The following is a 14,710-nucleotide window of genomic DNA, read 5'->3' on the forward strand; positions in this document are numbered from 1 at the left end:
AAACCAAAGCATGACTCCTGACTTTATGAACCATACTAATCAATGTTTATATTTAATAGCTATAATTGCTTTGATTTGCTCCACTGCTGGTCCCTCAGCAGCTGCTTATGTGGAGGGTTCCCCAGGTGATGCCTCCTTTCTGGATGTGACAGAGCTGAAGCTCAGGCCTCTCCTTTTGAGCAAAGCAATGGCTGTCACTCCCTCTTAGCAGTGGTCCAGCACAGCCAAAGGCACTCACCCAGGGTGAAATTCCTGTTATCCTTGGGCTGCTATCCACCTGGTGGTTTCCCAGCCCATGGGGCACCCAGGGACTCCTTTTGCAGGCTGCCTGTGCAAAGATCTGGGTCAGGGCAGTCTGCAGTGGCAGTGGTGGTAGAGATTTGTGTGAGTTGCTGGTGGGGTGGTTCCATGACAGCTTCCCTCTAGGAGATGGTGCTGGGCTGATTTGTGCAGCTGCTGTGCAGCTTTGATGAAGCCCACGGTGTTTCTGGTGAGCTGATTGAGGAGAGATTTGGGCTCCAGAGGATCCCATTGAGTGAAAGCAGTTGTTGAAGTGTTTTAAAAAAATGCCCTATATAGTGTTTACCTCAAGCTCAGAAATTGCTGTGAGATGAGAAATTGCTATTTGCCTGTGTTTTTTCACTTAGCATTCACAACTCACATCTTGGATAGGGATGCTTTGGGAATCCCAATGCTTCTGAAAAGAAACACCATCAAAGCCTTGCTCTTGCACATCCTGCTAAAATGCCCCATCTGTGCATTTACTCTGGCATCCTGGAGGACCTAGCTGTGACCTCTTGGAAAGGGCAATTCAGGCTGAAGTGGCACAAAATAGTGATATTTCCTGAGAAAAAGGGTTGTGAAGCATCGGTGTTGTTCGTGCCCCTAAGGAAGGAGCTGAGGGTCACTTGTCAGGCATCCTTGCTCTGTCTGAGGGTTGTGTGTCCTGTTAGAGAAGTGCCCAGTGAGAGGTGGCTCCTGAAACCCCAGCCAGGTCCCCTGAGTGGCATGTTAAGGCATATTTGGGTAATTCTGATCCTTGTCCAAATGGAGGACAGCTCCATTTATCTCCTGGCCAGGACCGCGTTCCCCAGGCACCTTGATTTGGGGCCAGGCTCGTTGCCCCGGGCAGGGGATGCGGTGTCAGCTGGAATGACAACTGACTTCCATGTGACACCTGCTGGCAAGAAAAGGCACGGCTGCCCTTTGCAAACGAGACCTGCTCGTGCCTTTTTGTTTTTCCAGCAAGCACTCAGTTCCTACACCCCTCCTCTGCGGGGTTTATTTTATTGGTGCTCCTCGTTGGTATTCTCAGCACTCTGACTCATTTTGGCAGGTTGGAAAGTACTTTTTCCAGGGCGCTTATGCATACAGGATGTATCTCTTCAGGTGCTTGATTTTCTTTTTTTAAATTTTTTTTTATTCTGCAGAAAATGGGCTTTCAAAAGCCCCACCCCTAAACTAATTAAACTTCAAATTATTTCAGTGCCAACAGAAGCTGCTCTGGACGTGATCCAGTACAATGAGCTGACCTGGCCCACAGGGGCTGGCATTACATCCATCCACATTTTATGAGGAAAAAGTAAATATGCTGGCTGCAAAAGAGATATGCTATGTGCAGTCCTTGATAGTGTTTGTGGTGAGGGCTGCTCCCTGGTTACAGTGCAAACACTGACTTCCTGAAGGCCTCTCTCTGCTTATGCAAATCCTCCTGAGCTTATCCTGAAATCCAGCATCACCCTGAGAGCTCTGGCAGGCTTCAAACGTGGCCCTGAGTGCTGCTAAGGTTGTGAACCCTTGATTTACAGGTGATTTACAGGTGTCACTATATTCTTTGGCTGGCTGTTTAAGGAGAATATCATTCAACAAACAGTAGTTGAATGCATTCATGTCAAGTGAAATCATTCCTTTGAGAGTTTTAGTTGTCAGGTATTCATTAAAGCAGGTTTCACATCAAAATGATAGTCACTAATCCAGTGAAAACATCTTTTAGAGCTTTCAGGATTTTTATGTTGCATGGTATAAATGCTGGATCTCCACTGGTATGGAAATGTCTTCCTGGACCTACACAGTAGGTATGAAACTGTGTACCTCTGGTCTCCTTCAGAAGAAAATGAATATACTATGTCATTGTGCTAGAACAAGGACATTCCTGAGAGTTCTTTATGTAAATAGGGTGGAGTGAATTGTAGTTACAACTTCAGCATAGCATTCCTATCACTTCTGCCAAGCTCTTTTCCACCTTGTAAACACTAAAAATTGGAGTTTGTATTTTATTATTTCTGCAAAGTGAAAATTGTCATTCCAACTTCATTTAAAAAAGAAAAGGTTCCTGAGTTAAAAAGCAGTTCTGGCTTAAGAAATTGAAAGTAAGTAGCAATTTGGTAACTTCAGACTTTGGGTGCTTTGGAGAATTTCACTCATCTGAGAGACTGCTAAATCAGCACTTAGCACAAACCAGTCCCTTTTTGCTTCTCTCAGGCTGGAGAAACCCAGAGGACGCTGCTAAGGCTGAAATGGCAGGGGGCCCCAAATTCAGGTTAATGGGAGCTGCAGCAGGCCCAGCTCTTCCTGAAAGTCAGTCAGGTGCTAAATAGAGATCCAGGCAGCTCACTTCAGACTAGCTATTTTTGAAGCTCCTGGCCCTGGTGTGTGAATTGATGGCATTTCAGTTGCAAAGAGCAGATGGTACTCGCTAGTGATCCAGGACAGCTTTTTTGCATTAGTGTCAAAAATAGATCAAGTGCCAGCTGTAGCTCTTTTGGGTCAGTGGAGGTGAATTCACTCAGTGATGTGCACAATATTGCAACGGAATAGGGAAAAATCAGGTGTCCCTTTTAGGACCCCAAAGTGTTTTTAAGTGTCTTAAACTGCTGTTTCTCACGTGGTTTTGCACACCTCAATCCCAAGTGTATCCCACTCAGCAGTGAACTAAACTGCCTGGCGCTGTAACAGCATTATTCTGTGTAGCTTTCAGGAGGGTGAAAGTTTTGGCTTGGGGACAGGGTCCCTTCCCAGCCCTGTGAGCTGCAGAACTCACTGCCTTCCATGAAGCTGGAGGGAAGCAGGAGCTGCCCTGCCTTTTTGTGCTTCCCCAGGAAACCTGGTTTCAGCTGGGAAGGATGCCAGGCTGATCTGCCCAAGAGCAGGCAGTGTAAAGAGGAGTTTGGGAGTGTTTATGTTTATTAGAAAAAAACAGAGGTGATTCTGATTCTCAGCCTACTGCTCCTTTTACGTATTGCTGAAGTTTTGCTGTATTTTAGTGAGAAACTAGAGAGGTGGTGCAGCATCAGCAAGGATGATCTGTTCTTGTTAGTTTAATTGGGTCATGGACTCTTTTTTTTTTTTAAAGACAGCTATGATGCATGAGGAGGAGAGCTTGCATCATTTAAGGCAAAAAATGAGTTGTGTGCAGGAAAGCTGGTGCACTGGCACACCCCGCTGGCTTGCAGTGGGAGTGCAAAGGAAATGCATGGCTACACATTTTATGAAGAGACTGCATTCCTGTCTTTTTATAACCTAAATTAACTTTTTTTGCCATGGTATCTCCCTTGATTTTGACCTCTGAAAACATGAGCAGTGATGTGTGAGCTGCTAAGGAGGGACCTGCACAAGTCAGGGAGTTGCCTGGCCAGGAATGCTCCCACAGCAGATTCCAGTACTCTGGAAACCTCTACCAGATCCTTGTGCCTACCAAAACGACTTCATTGTGCAGCTGAAACTGCTGACATCCAAATGTCTTATACACCAGTAGGGTGTATAAGACATCTCCATGCCCTAAGAGAGGTAAAGAACACGGTGAGCTTGACCGTTGTTGAGATTTTTCTACGTGAACAAAATTACCAGAATAGCAAAACAGAAAAAAAACCCCCTGTTCGTTGATTCTGCTCTGGAATCTCTCCCAGATGCCCATGTGATGATTGCCTCCATATGACTTTCCATCCAAAAGAACAGAATAATAAGTAAAAAAAAAAGAGAATAAATAATGGTCCCTTTATCCCTGAACAAAATGTCTGCAGTGATTCGTAAATAGTTATTCCAGCCAATTTCCGCACATGGATCTGCTGCAGTTAATTGAGTTGACTGAATTACCTGGGAGCAGTAAAGGTCTTCAGACTGGATCTGGCCTTCACAGGGCATGTAGGAGGACTGATATTTTGAAGAGTTTTAGGTGATGGTTGGCCAACCCATTTAAATCCTCTCAAGTGGAGCCAATTTAGAAAAATTGCTGTGCAGCTGAAAGCCAGGCTTTTTTAGAGGTGTCAGCCCTGAAACAAACCTTGTTCATTAGTTCTGGAGTGGCTGAACACCTGCATTTTTCAAGACACAAATTACAGTGTTCAAATATCTGGGAGTCAGGAGACTGATGGGGCCAGAGTTGCCTGGGGAGGGGGGATTGAAAAGACCCCTCACTTCTGGTGTATGACCCTCAGCGGGGCACAGCTGACTGAGCATTAGCAGTCAGGGCTCTCCTCTTCTTTCCCCACCCCTGATTTGGATAACCCTGACAACCTGGTACCAGCACAGCCCTGCCCTGCAGACCTCATCCCCTGGCTGTGGGTTATGCTCCAGCTCACTGGACCCAGGTATGTTGGTGAGACTGGAAAAAAACATTGCCTGGTGATAAAAGTAATGTCCTGGAGATGCAGAAATACGGAGTTTGGACTATTTCCCTGTGACATTGCTGCAGGAAAGGGGATGGAGGCAGAAGAGGTGGCCAGCAGGGTGAGCAGGCTGCATTCACAGCTACTCAGCAAGCTCCCAGAAGAAAAGGAGTCTTCCCTGGAGGCAACCCACCTTTCCTTTTGCCTTTTCTCCTTTCTGTATCTGGTGTACATAATGCTTTCATGGACTCCAAGTGTCGGACTTATTGGAGAAGGAGGGGATATTACAAATTCAGTGAGTAATTCACTCCAAGGATAGAAGAACTTCGAGGTAAAACTTTTATTAATATGATGATCCAACCTTCATTCAGTGTTTTTCTCAGTACCCAGTGCTTGTGTTCCTGTCAGGTTTGGAATTCCTCTTCCAGCCCCTTGCCCAGGAGGGTTAAGCACAGGCCCTTGCTCTGGAAAGGGAACGCTTGGTTGCTGGCATGGGGACCTGTGGAGCTTTCTGTATCCCTTTGACATCCACCACCGTTTTTACCCCGTCAGGAGAACTTTTCCCTGGTGGATAAGCTGCTTTTCCATGGCGGTGAGCCGCGCTGGCGCCCTCAGCCCGGGTGCAGTATCAGCTTGTACCTGTAGGTTGTGCCTCTGGATAGCTTTTCCCATCAGCTCCGATTGCTCTCCCAGAGCCAGCCCGGAAAATGACGCAGTTTGTGTCTTACTGCTCGCGGATTATGTTAGTTGGGGAAGTTATTAATCACTCGCATTTGCTAGATTACCTTTGCATCTGTATAAACCTATCATGAGCTTATGAGAAATCAGAGCGAGATAGCTGCTGCACGGTAAAATAACCAACAAATGCAGCAACAGCCTTGGTAATAATAATAATCATCTATGCAGATACTTGCTTGTGTATATTTTATGATGCTTTCATATGATGCCAGCAGAGCACTTCAAAGCCTTGGGAGACAGATCTTTGCCCCACAGCACTCTTGGAGCAAAAGCAGTTCAGAGGAAGGGCGATGAGGGAGGGCCTTGTCTGGTTGGAATGTTAGAGCAGCGATGTCATTGAGTGATTAATTAATGTCAGTGGCATGATGAAAGTGCTGGGGGTGATGTGTTTTCTATGGTTGAAGACTTTTTTCTGTTGAGTCCTTTGCTGTTCATGATGAAATTCCTCTGTTGCTGACCACACCTGATAATGTGCCACTCCTCAAATGTGGTGAAATGCAGTGAAAGTCCTGTGCTGATTTTGCTGTTACAGTATGAAAGGGCTGTGCCTGGTGCTGCTAAATGGAGAAGTAGCTTGGATATGGCAGGCGCAGGAGGAAACAAGCAGCTTGGCTCCGAACAAGTTGAATTTAGTTACAACAGGTTTTATTTTGTTTTGCTTAATGACTTTGTAGAAGAAACAAAAATATCCCTTGTTTCTGCATATCCAGTTTGCATTGTTTTTACAGCATGTTCCTTTCTCAGCTCTCCTCCTCCTCTCACACATAAAAAAAGATGTTATTTTGGATTAAGCCATCACTGTGGTATGCATGGTGGTACTACTCAAGGAAGTAAACAAAACAAAGTGCACGACAACTCTTCCTCTTGCGCTGCAAACCTACTGGTCTAAAACATTTTCGTTGTTCTCTGGTAACTTTTCTGATCTCCCCGCCTTCATTCTGATTGCTGCAGTAGATTTGTAAGATAAGCCATGAAAGCAGCAGTAGACACTACGTGCCCTGCCTGACAGACAAGCCTCCTGTGACACAGTAGCCCTGGTTGTCTACAGCGAGCCACACACTGGTGCACAAATACCTTGGATTATGGTGAGATTAAATTTGGGTGGAGCAGTAAATCCCCATTGACTCTGCACATGCCTCAGCACCCATTCAGCAGGGCTCACGTGCTGCTGCTGGAGTGCAGGGTGGCAGACACAGGGAGAGGAGAAAGGATCATGGGGTCCCAGAGGGAGAGGCTGTTACGTGCTGTTTTTGCAAAGTGCTCATCCTTCAAAAAGGAAACAACGCTTGGTAAGGCGATGTTCCACCAGGCAGGTAACAAACAAACTGGGCAGCAGCTGCAAGGTGACAAATTTCAGCTTCTCCCTTCAGCTGACGTGACTTTTTCCAGTGACACTATTCCAACAGAATGCTCTTGGGGTTTGAGAAACCACCACATAACTAGTGGCATTTCAGTTTTGAAAAGTGAGTCATCTCCAAGCTGAGGAGCACACAATGATGCCTTTCAATGGCTTTTAAGAGCGGGCTGACTTGCATTTATAGATCCAGTTAGCAATCTACGAGTAGGGCCATGGCAGGCATGTAGGAAAATCAATGGGGACACTGCTAATCCTTTATTAAGAAATAATAAATTGTGGTTTTAACTATACCAAAGTAATTGCTCTTGCTTAGGAAGAAGAGGCTGACAGCTAAAGATACTCTTAGCCACTGGCTTGCTAATCCACTGCAGACAGGGCAGCCAAGGATAGCATCATCTCTGTCACTTTATTTCAATAGTTCATTGAATCTGTGCCTGAATCAGCATCTGAGCAATAGCTTTTCTTTATGAAAAGCACATTTTAAGGCAAATCTGTAATCCACTTTACCCAGCTGTGAGGTGTTAACTGCTAAGACTCCATGTGTTAGGGTGGTTGACACAGAATATCTTTATCCACGGCATCACAATTGTGCAGAGCTAGGTTCAGACTTGCATCTCTGCAGCTCCTTTGAAAATTCAGCACTTGAGATCTGATATAAGCATTATCAGTTCAACCATAAACAGGGTCAGGCTTAAACCTGGCTTCCAGCCTGAGTGTAGTATAAGTATATATATCACAATCTGAACACTTTTTGTCTTCCTTTTGCTTCTCAGGATTGCTACTGCAGTAACTGAACTGCTTGTCATCTCCAAACTGCTTCACACTCCCTGGATTTGAGACAATAGCGGGGTTTTTTTCTGGCTAAGGGCTCAAAAGGGAGTTAGCTGGGCTGGCATGTTTGTTATTACCGATTCTCTGGTGCCCTTTGTGAGAGGGCTCTTGGGAGGGATGAGTCAGGGCCCAGCCCAGTCTCCTTGGAACTGAAGCCGGTTTTTGATGGGGTTTTCACTATTTTCTGTAGTGCTTACATGACGGTGCTGCCCGGGGATCAGAGATGAGTGGCAGAGCTCTGCCGAGGTAAGCACTGGATGAACATGTGATGAAGAGATAAGTGCTGAAGAGTTTGCAGGCTATTGTTGGTGGGCAAAACTCATGGTACAAACATTACACATTCTCTGAGCTGATTGTTTTTGGGAGGGAGGCGGGGTGGCTTTTTCAAAGGACGAAGTCAGCTGGCATTTAGCAAAGGCAAAAGGAGAATTCTGTTTTCTTCTTTCTGGCTTGGTACAATGGCTTATCAGAGTGCAGGACTATTTTTTTGCACTGAAGACTAAAGACTAAGGGAATAGCTAAGTCCAGTGAGCCCAAAGCTTTGCCTTATAAGGGAGCTGCCCGAAAGCGCAGCTCTCCGGCAAGCCTCTCCTCGGGAGAGAAATCAGTGCGGTGCTGATGTGTCAGAGCGGAGCTTGCAGGGATGGCCGGGAAAACAACGCTCCTTTACAGAACCTGCAAAACTTCAGCGTGAGGGAGGCCACCAGCTTCCTTCTGAGGAGCAGTGTGTGCAGTCACACCAAAGAAACAGCAGTAAGTTTGCCTGAACAGGAGCCTCCTTTGTGAGAGCCAGTGCGGTCTCCGTTCCAGGCTGGTACTTTAGCTGACTTGACAGCTGGAAGCTATAAACACTTTCTGACTACAGGCACTTTCAGCTGGACGGAGAGAGCTCTTTCCCCTGGTTTAGGAAATGCTCCTGGTTGTCACCCCAGGCACCAGTGTGAGCTGTCCTCTCTGACTGCTGGGGCAGATAACTCGTACCATGGTCTGTAAAAGCCTCACCTACGTGCAGATGTGCCCAGGCAGCTCGAGGGTTCTGAGAGAGGGAATGGGGCCCATAGATTCTCCTCTCATGCCTTGGGTCCCTTCCTGAGCTCACCTGCTGTTTGCAAAGATGCTTTGCAAAGACTGCTGGCTCAGCAAAGAAGGTCGTAATTTTTTTAATTAAAAGGCTTAGTGGTTATGAAATGTTCCTGAAACCGGAATGCAAGTAGACATTGAACCAGCTGTGTTTGAAGCATAATCAATTTAAATAGATCTGCTGGTGTCTGCCACGCAGCCATGTGACTGCCCTGGGTTCGGCATCTCGAAGGGGCGGGATGAGGCACAGCCCTGTGAGAGCACAAGGTCTGCTTTGTACGGGAGGCAGCCTCCCAAAGCACAGCGCCGTGGCACTGCTCCAGCCCCAGCTCTGCTTCTGCTGCCTCTGGTGCTGCCGTCCGGGCTGTAAAGTCAGACAGAAATGGAATTTGCAAGCCAGCAGATGTGGGGAACTTCCTCATTTTAGAAAGCAAGGGCCAAATCTGGGAAATCCCCACCAGTTTGCTGTGCATATGCACAGACCCTCATCCAACAGGAGAGCTTCACCTGGTCCCACTTGGTGTAGAGCCCAGCTCTGAGTCCCCAGCACAGGGCACTGACTGAATTCCAGTACTTTGGGAATTCAGTTTGGCCAGCCCCCTGCTTTGGAGGTACATGGCTTCTCCCTGAAGGAGAGGGATACTTCTGAGGAAGCTGATTAGTGCCAACTGTCAGAGATGCTGTGAGTCTGGTTTTGACTTCTGTGGGAGCTCTAGAATATACCTTGAGGGCAAATGTTCATGTAACACACAAAACCTGCTTGTGACAGCACCCAAGTGAATCTTCCTCTGCTGTTACTGGATATGGGTGATGCTACTGTCACATAGCTGTAAACCTGGGGTGATTCTAGGTGTAAATGATGATAAGCTGGTGTTAATTAAAGAAAGCTTCAGGTCCCCTCACTAAAAGATCAACACTAAAAACTGATTAAAAAAAAAAAAAGAAAAAAATATATATACAGCTGTGCATAGAAAAAATGTTTGTGCAGAAACATCTGATACCCAAGAGCTCAATTAGGCCTGATGAAGGAGTCTGAAGTTGCACTTCAAGAGCAGCCTTCAGAAGTGCAAGGTTGTTTCCCCACATTAATTACATACACACATAAGTGGCTCTGTAGAGGTCTGAAACATCATCTACTGAGAGCAGGTGCAGGAACACAGCACCTTGTCAAAAACTCTTGACAGATTTTAGCAAAACATAAAGCCTAAGGATAATTAGGAACAATAAATATTTTTTTCATAATATTTTTTCTATTAGCACGGTAAAAATTTGAATTTAAATTAAATCAATCCCTCCTCATCGGCATTTAGTGCAGGGTCCTTTCTCCCAGAGGGGTCACTTCACTATAGGTTGTATTTTAGCTCCTGTGTGGGAGCAAGGCACACCAGAACCTGTCAGATCTAGAAACACAGGGAGGTACCTGTCTCTCAGGGAAGTTAAACCTGTACACTTTCATCTCAGGCTGCAGTTAATAATTGATATCCCTCAGATGTAAGCTACCTGCTTCTGAGGAAATAAAAACCAGACATACATTCCTGCCCCAAACAAACATCCCTGTGCCCGAATTTGAATTGCTAATGAGTAACTTTAGCATCTACTTCAGGAAATAGGTATAAGCTCTTCTGTTTAAAATCCTTCCTGAGTAAAACCCTTATCTTTGCCTTTGAAAGTACTGCAGCAGCTAGAGGAGTGTCCTTGAGCATCTTTTTTCTGATCTGTGCTTTCCCTAACCACTTTTCCCAATCTGGTGTCTATCCCTAAAGGCACAATGTAGCTTTTTGAAGTGGACAGTGACGCAGATGTGTTGTTTCAGTTGTACAGTATGACTTGTGTTTGACTCAGAGGTTCATCTGAGGCTCTGCTGTTGGTGGGTCTGGAGCAGCCTTGGCAGTTTGCAGCACTTCATTCAGCACTACAGGATGACAGCTAAATGTTGACTTGTATGATTTATTTTCTTTCACTGCTGAAGGAAAATCCCAGCTTCTCTCAAGGTGGTGGTCACCAGAACCTAATGCTGTGGAAAAAACACCACCTCACCCTAACAGAAAAAACCTGTATGGCTACTGCTCTGCTCTTCATGAAAGACTGTGTTTGAGCACCCATCTCTAGCACTTGCCTGTACAGTCACAGACAGCTCAACCACCATGGCCATCCCTTCTTGCACCTGGAAAGATGTATGTTGCATGGTCTATGTGTCATTGTTTTCTCATTACAGCTATCTGCTTATTAACATAATCTTTTAATTGTCATTACATTGAGGAATTACATGCTGGGTGCTGTTGCACACTCCAGGAAGGCAATTTTCCTTCCAGGCATGGCATTTGCTCCTCCAGGATGACTGGCAGGGCTTATCTGAAAGGGATGGAGTCACACCTGGCAAGCTAGGGGTGTCCTGTCTCCCCATAATTCTGTGCTTTCATTTGTAGGTTCCGTGTCCTTTTCCTGAAACACTATGTCTTCCCTCCGGTGTATGATTTTTTTTTTAATTTTTAAGTTTAGCCAAAATTCTGGGAACTCAGACCTGACTTTAGTCTGGTGACTGTAATTTTCCCATTTACTTGACAGGAGTGTGGTTTTGACTGAGCACCTGTTTGATGGAGTGGCACTGTCATATCCTAGTGCTGTCAGGTGCCAGTCAAGTCTCTGGTTAGGGAGTCAACTCAGAGGATGTAGCAGTGCAGGCCCTGAATGAATCCTGTATTACCTTATGGGCCTTACCTGGTCTCCACAGCTCTGTGGAGTATCTATCTTGGTGTTTTGTGAAGATGTCTGTTGTTTCAGCCTGGCTGGATCTGAACACATTCTGTTATCTAAGCAGAGACTTCAAAGAATGTAGTTAAATTTGTTGACCTGGGATGCAAACCTTTCTTTTTGATGTAGGTAGATGTATTTTGGCTGTGCTGATGCATCATCTGTACAGGTTGTGAGTGGTGTTTGTGTATGAATCTGGTCTGGTGCTGCCACTCAGGGAGGTGATGGTGACTAACAAGATGGTCAAGTTGCCATCTGTTTCTTGGTGGCTTTACTGTCTCATGTGTTCTGTAGGGCAGCATTGACTCTGGGCAGCAAGCAAGGAAGAGGAACTTCCCTCAGTGCTGCCAAACCACATCAGTGATGCTGGACACAGGCAGGAGCAGGGGGTGACTCACAGGATGATATGTCAGCTGTGTGACCTTCTGAGCTGGGGCCTGGAGCCAGCTGGAGACCACTGACCAGCTCCCTCCAGATAACTCATGCTTGCTTTGTTACTGCCGTGCAGTCTCTCCAGGGCCGTGGTTGCTGTTGTCTGCATGTCCCAAATCAGCTGATGAAGCACTTGACTGCTTGTCCTCTCAGTCCTCTAGCAGAGCTTGAGTGCTGAAATTAATGTGGAGAGGTAGGAGTGGGATTCACCTTCAGATGAATGAAAAGGATCTCTTCCACTTGCCCTGTGTAAGAGCTCCTGGGTTGATTTAGTATATTAAAAATGCAGGTAGTTAAACACACTACCCATATTATTGCAATGCTTTCCAGACAGAAGACATTACATTTGTGTGTTTGTATAATACTATTGCTATGGTATTATGGCCTCTTGTATCCCCCACCTTTGTCAGGGCAGGAACAGCTTGCTTTGTGCAGTTCTGGCACTATTGGGTTGCTGAAAGCCCTTGCTTCATTTATCTTCAGCTCCTTGGAAGTGCTGAGGGCTGCCAGCCAGGCTGCGAGGTGAGAGTGATCATGGCAGTCCCTTGCAGCAGCAGCTGGGGAGGATGTTTTTGTGAGCACAGGTACACAGGCCTTGGCTGTGCACAGCTGAGAGCATGGAGGGGAAGATTTGCGTGTGTGTGCTTTAATCTCTAGGGTCAAGAGATGAATATCTGCGTGGGCTCACAGTGAGTGTGTCAGTCCCGCACATGGAAGGCTGCCCAGAAGTGTGGAGATGTGCCAACAACTCTTATTTCAAGTGCTGGGAGAGGTCATGGCTGTGCTGTGACTGCCTGAGCAGTGAGCCTGCTCCCTTGCATATCCTCCCTGTGTCTGATCCACACTGCCCTGGGCATCCAGGAAATCCTTTCCACTGAGTCAGAGCAGGGATCCTGTTGTGTAACAAAGGGCTTGCAATCCATCATGGCTTCAACACAGGATTAGGACAACATCCACACTTTCCCTAAACTAATCTGCAAGTATGCTGGTGGGGCTGGGACAGCCAGCCTCCACAGGGATGTCCCTGACAGTGTAAAAGGAATTAAAGGGACACTGAAGCCCCTCTTTGCAGGGATGAGCAACAGGCACAGAACTTGCCAGGGAGAGCCAGCAAGTTCCAGGTTGCAGCTGCTTCCCATCACTTCCATTTCCTGGATAATAGTATTCATTTCTTTCCAGATTTGACTTGCCTGGGAACTCAGTAACATCTGTTCCTCCAGGTTTCATCAAAGACGAATTTCCTCATGGCAGAAAAGGCTTTTAGAAGTTGTTTTGTCTTTTTTTCCCCCCCTGGTTTTGTTCTCAGAGCAGTGACTTCAAGTGAGGTTTATCTCTAAAGGACAATTATAAAAATGATAAGCTTGCCCTGCATTTGGCATTTTGCTAAACAGTTTCTGCTCTGACTTGCTCATGATGCCAGCTCCAAAAGCCCCTGTTCCCACTGTTCAGGGAGCTCCAAAAGCCCCTGTTCCCACTGTTCAGGGCAGCAGTCAGTGCTGGTGGCTGTGTCCATGCCAGGAGCCCTGCTCCCGTGTGCTGCCTCGTGTCACACAGATGCTGGACAGATTGGCAGTGCCACTACAACATACTGTGCTACAGCCAATTCTGCTGAGGATTCACAAAATGCAGAGGTATGTTCAATCTGCTACACTAATAGGAGTTAAAAAAAAAACCAAAAAGCCTCACAACAATGATAATAAACAGATTATTTTCTCAGTAAAAACCATCTCTTTAAATGGCTGTTTTCATGTGTAAGCCTGCACTCAGAGTTCTGGATCTTTTTAGTGGAATGTGGCATAGTTCATCTCTATAGGATCACTTACAGAACTTAGACTTTTTTTTTTTTAATTAATTTTTTTCTTTCCATAAACCCAAATCTAATTAGCTTTGTTAAGAATGCTTACCTCATGATTGCTTGTAGCATCATTCCTCATTGCTTTTCTCTTCTTGTAATCTCATTATTATAGGGTCAAAAAAGCATGTAATTCTTTAGGAAGGAAAAGTGAAGCAGTTAAAAATAATTTTATTCTCGTGTAGCCCAATTCTAAAGCATTTCAAGCACTGAGCTGTTAGTTCCTTCAGTGGACAGCCTTGTGACACCTGTGAGGAAGGCATTTATATAAATGACCTCTCTCTTGGGCCATGGCATGGCCTTTGCACACAGGCAGGCGTGACCCAGTGGACTGGCTGTTCCCAGGAGATCCCTTTCTGCTCCAGGGAGAGTGCCCTGACATCCTTCTGCCCACTCTGCTTCGAGGTAATGTGTAACAGACTGCCAGACCTTTTGGGAATCATCTTCTCCATCCACTTGCAGCTCTGATCTGAAAGCCTGTGAGAGCTGAAGGTTAAGCAGTTCAAGTTCAGGCTGGAAGATGCTGCTGCCTTTCTGTGTGAACTCTGAAATAGGCACTCAAAGGTTACACCTGCAGCTTTGTGGCACAGCTGCCTCCTACTCATGCCCTTGAACTGATGAGGCCAGGAGGTAACAGAGACAGGGACAAACCAGCTCTGTCCTGCTATGGGCAGGCTGAAGCCAGTCTGCTCTGCTGCTGCTCTCTTTGGAGCCCAGCAGTCCCAATATGGAGTTTCAGTAGTGCTCAATTCAAAACTGCTCTGTGTCTGTCTGTCTGGGTGACAGCCACCTGGTGACTGTACTGCTTCTGCCTTCATGTCATGCACATGATGTTCTTCCAGTTTTTAAGGTGGAGGTCTCAATGTGCCAATAAATGTGCCCTAGACATGAGAAGTATGCAAGAGACAGAAACAAGCTGGCAGAAAAGCACAGCTGTAATGCTACTAAAGGTGCTCATTCTTTTTCTCTTCCTTGTGATGTTTACTTGGCAGCTTTGGAGCCAATCCTCTGCAATCTATTTGGGGGCTACAAAAAAAGGCTACCAGCCTTTTTCCAGAGCTACTA

This window comes from Melozone crissalis, unplaced genomic scaffold, assembly GCF_028551555.1.
Source record: "Melozone crissalis strain CALT ecotype California unplaced genomic scaffold, PUWL_Pcris_2 ptg000023l_1, whole genome shotgun sequence".
NCBI lineage: Eukaryota > Metazoa > Chordata > Aves > Passeriformes > Passerellidae > Melozone > Melozone crissalis.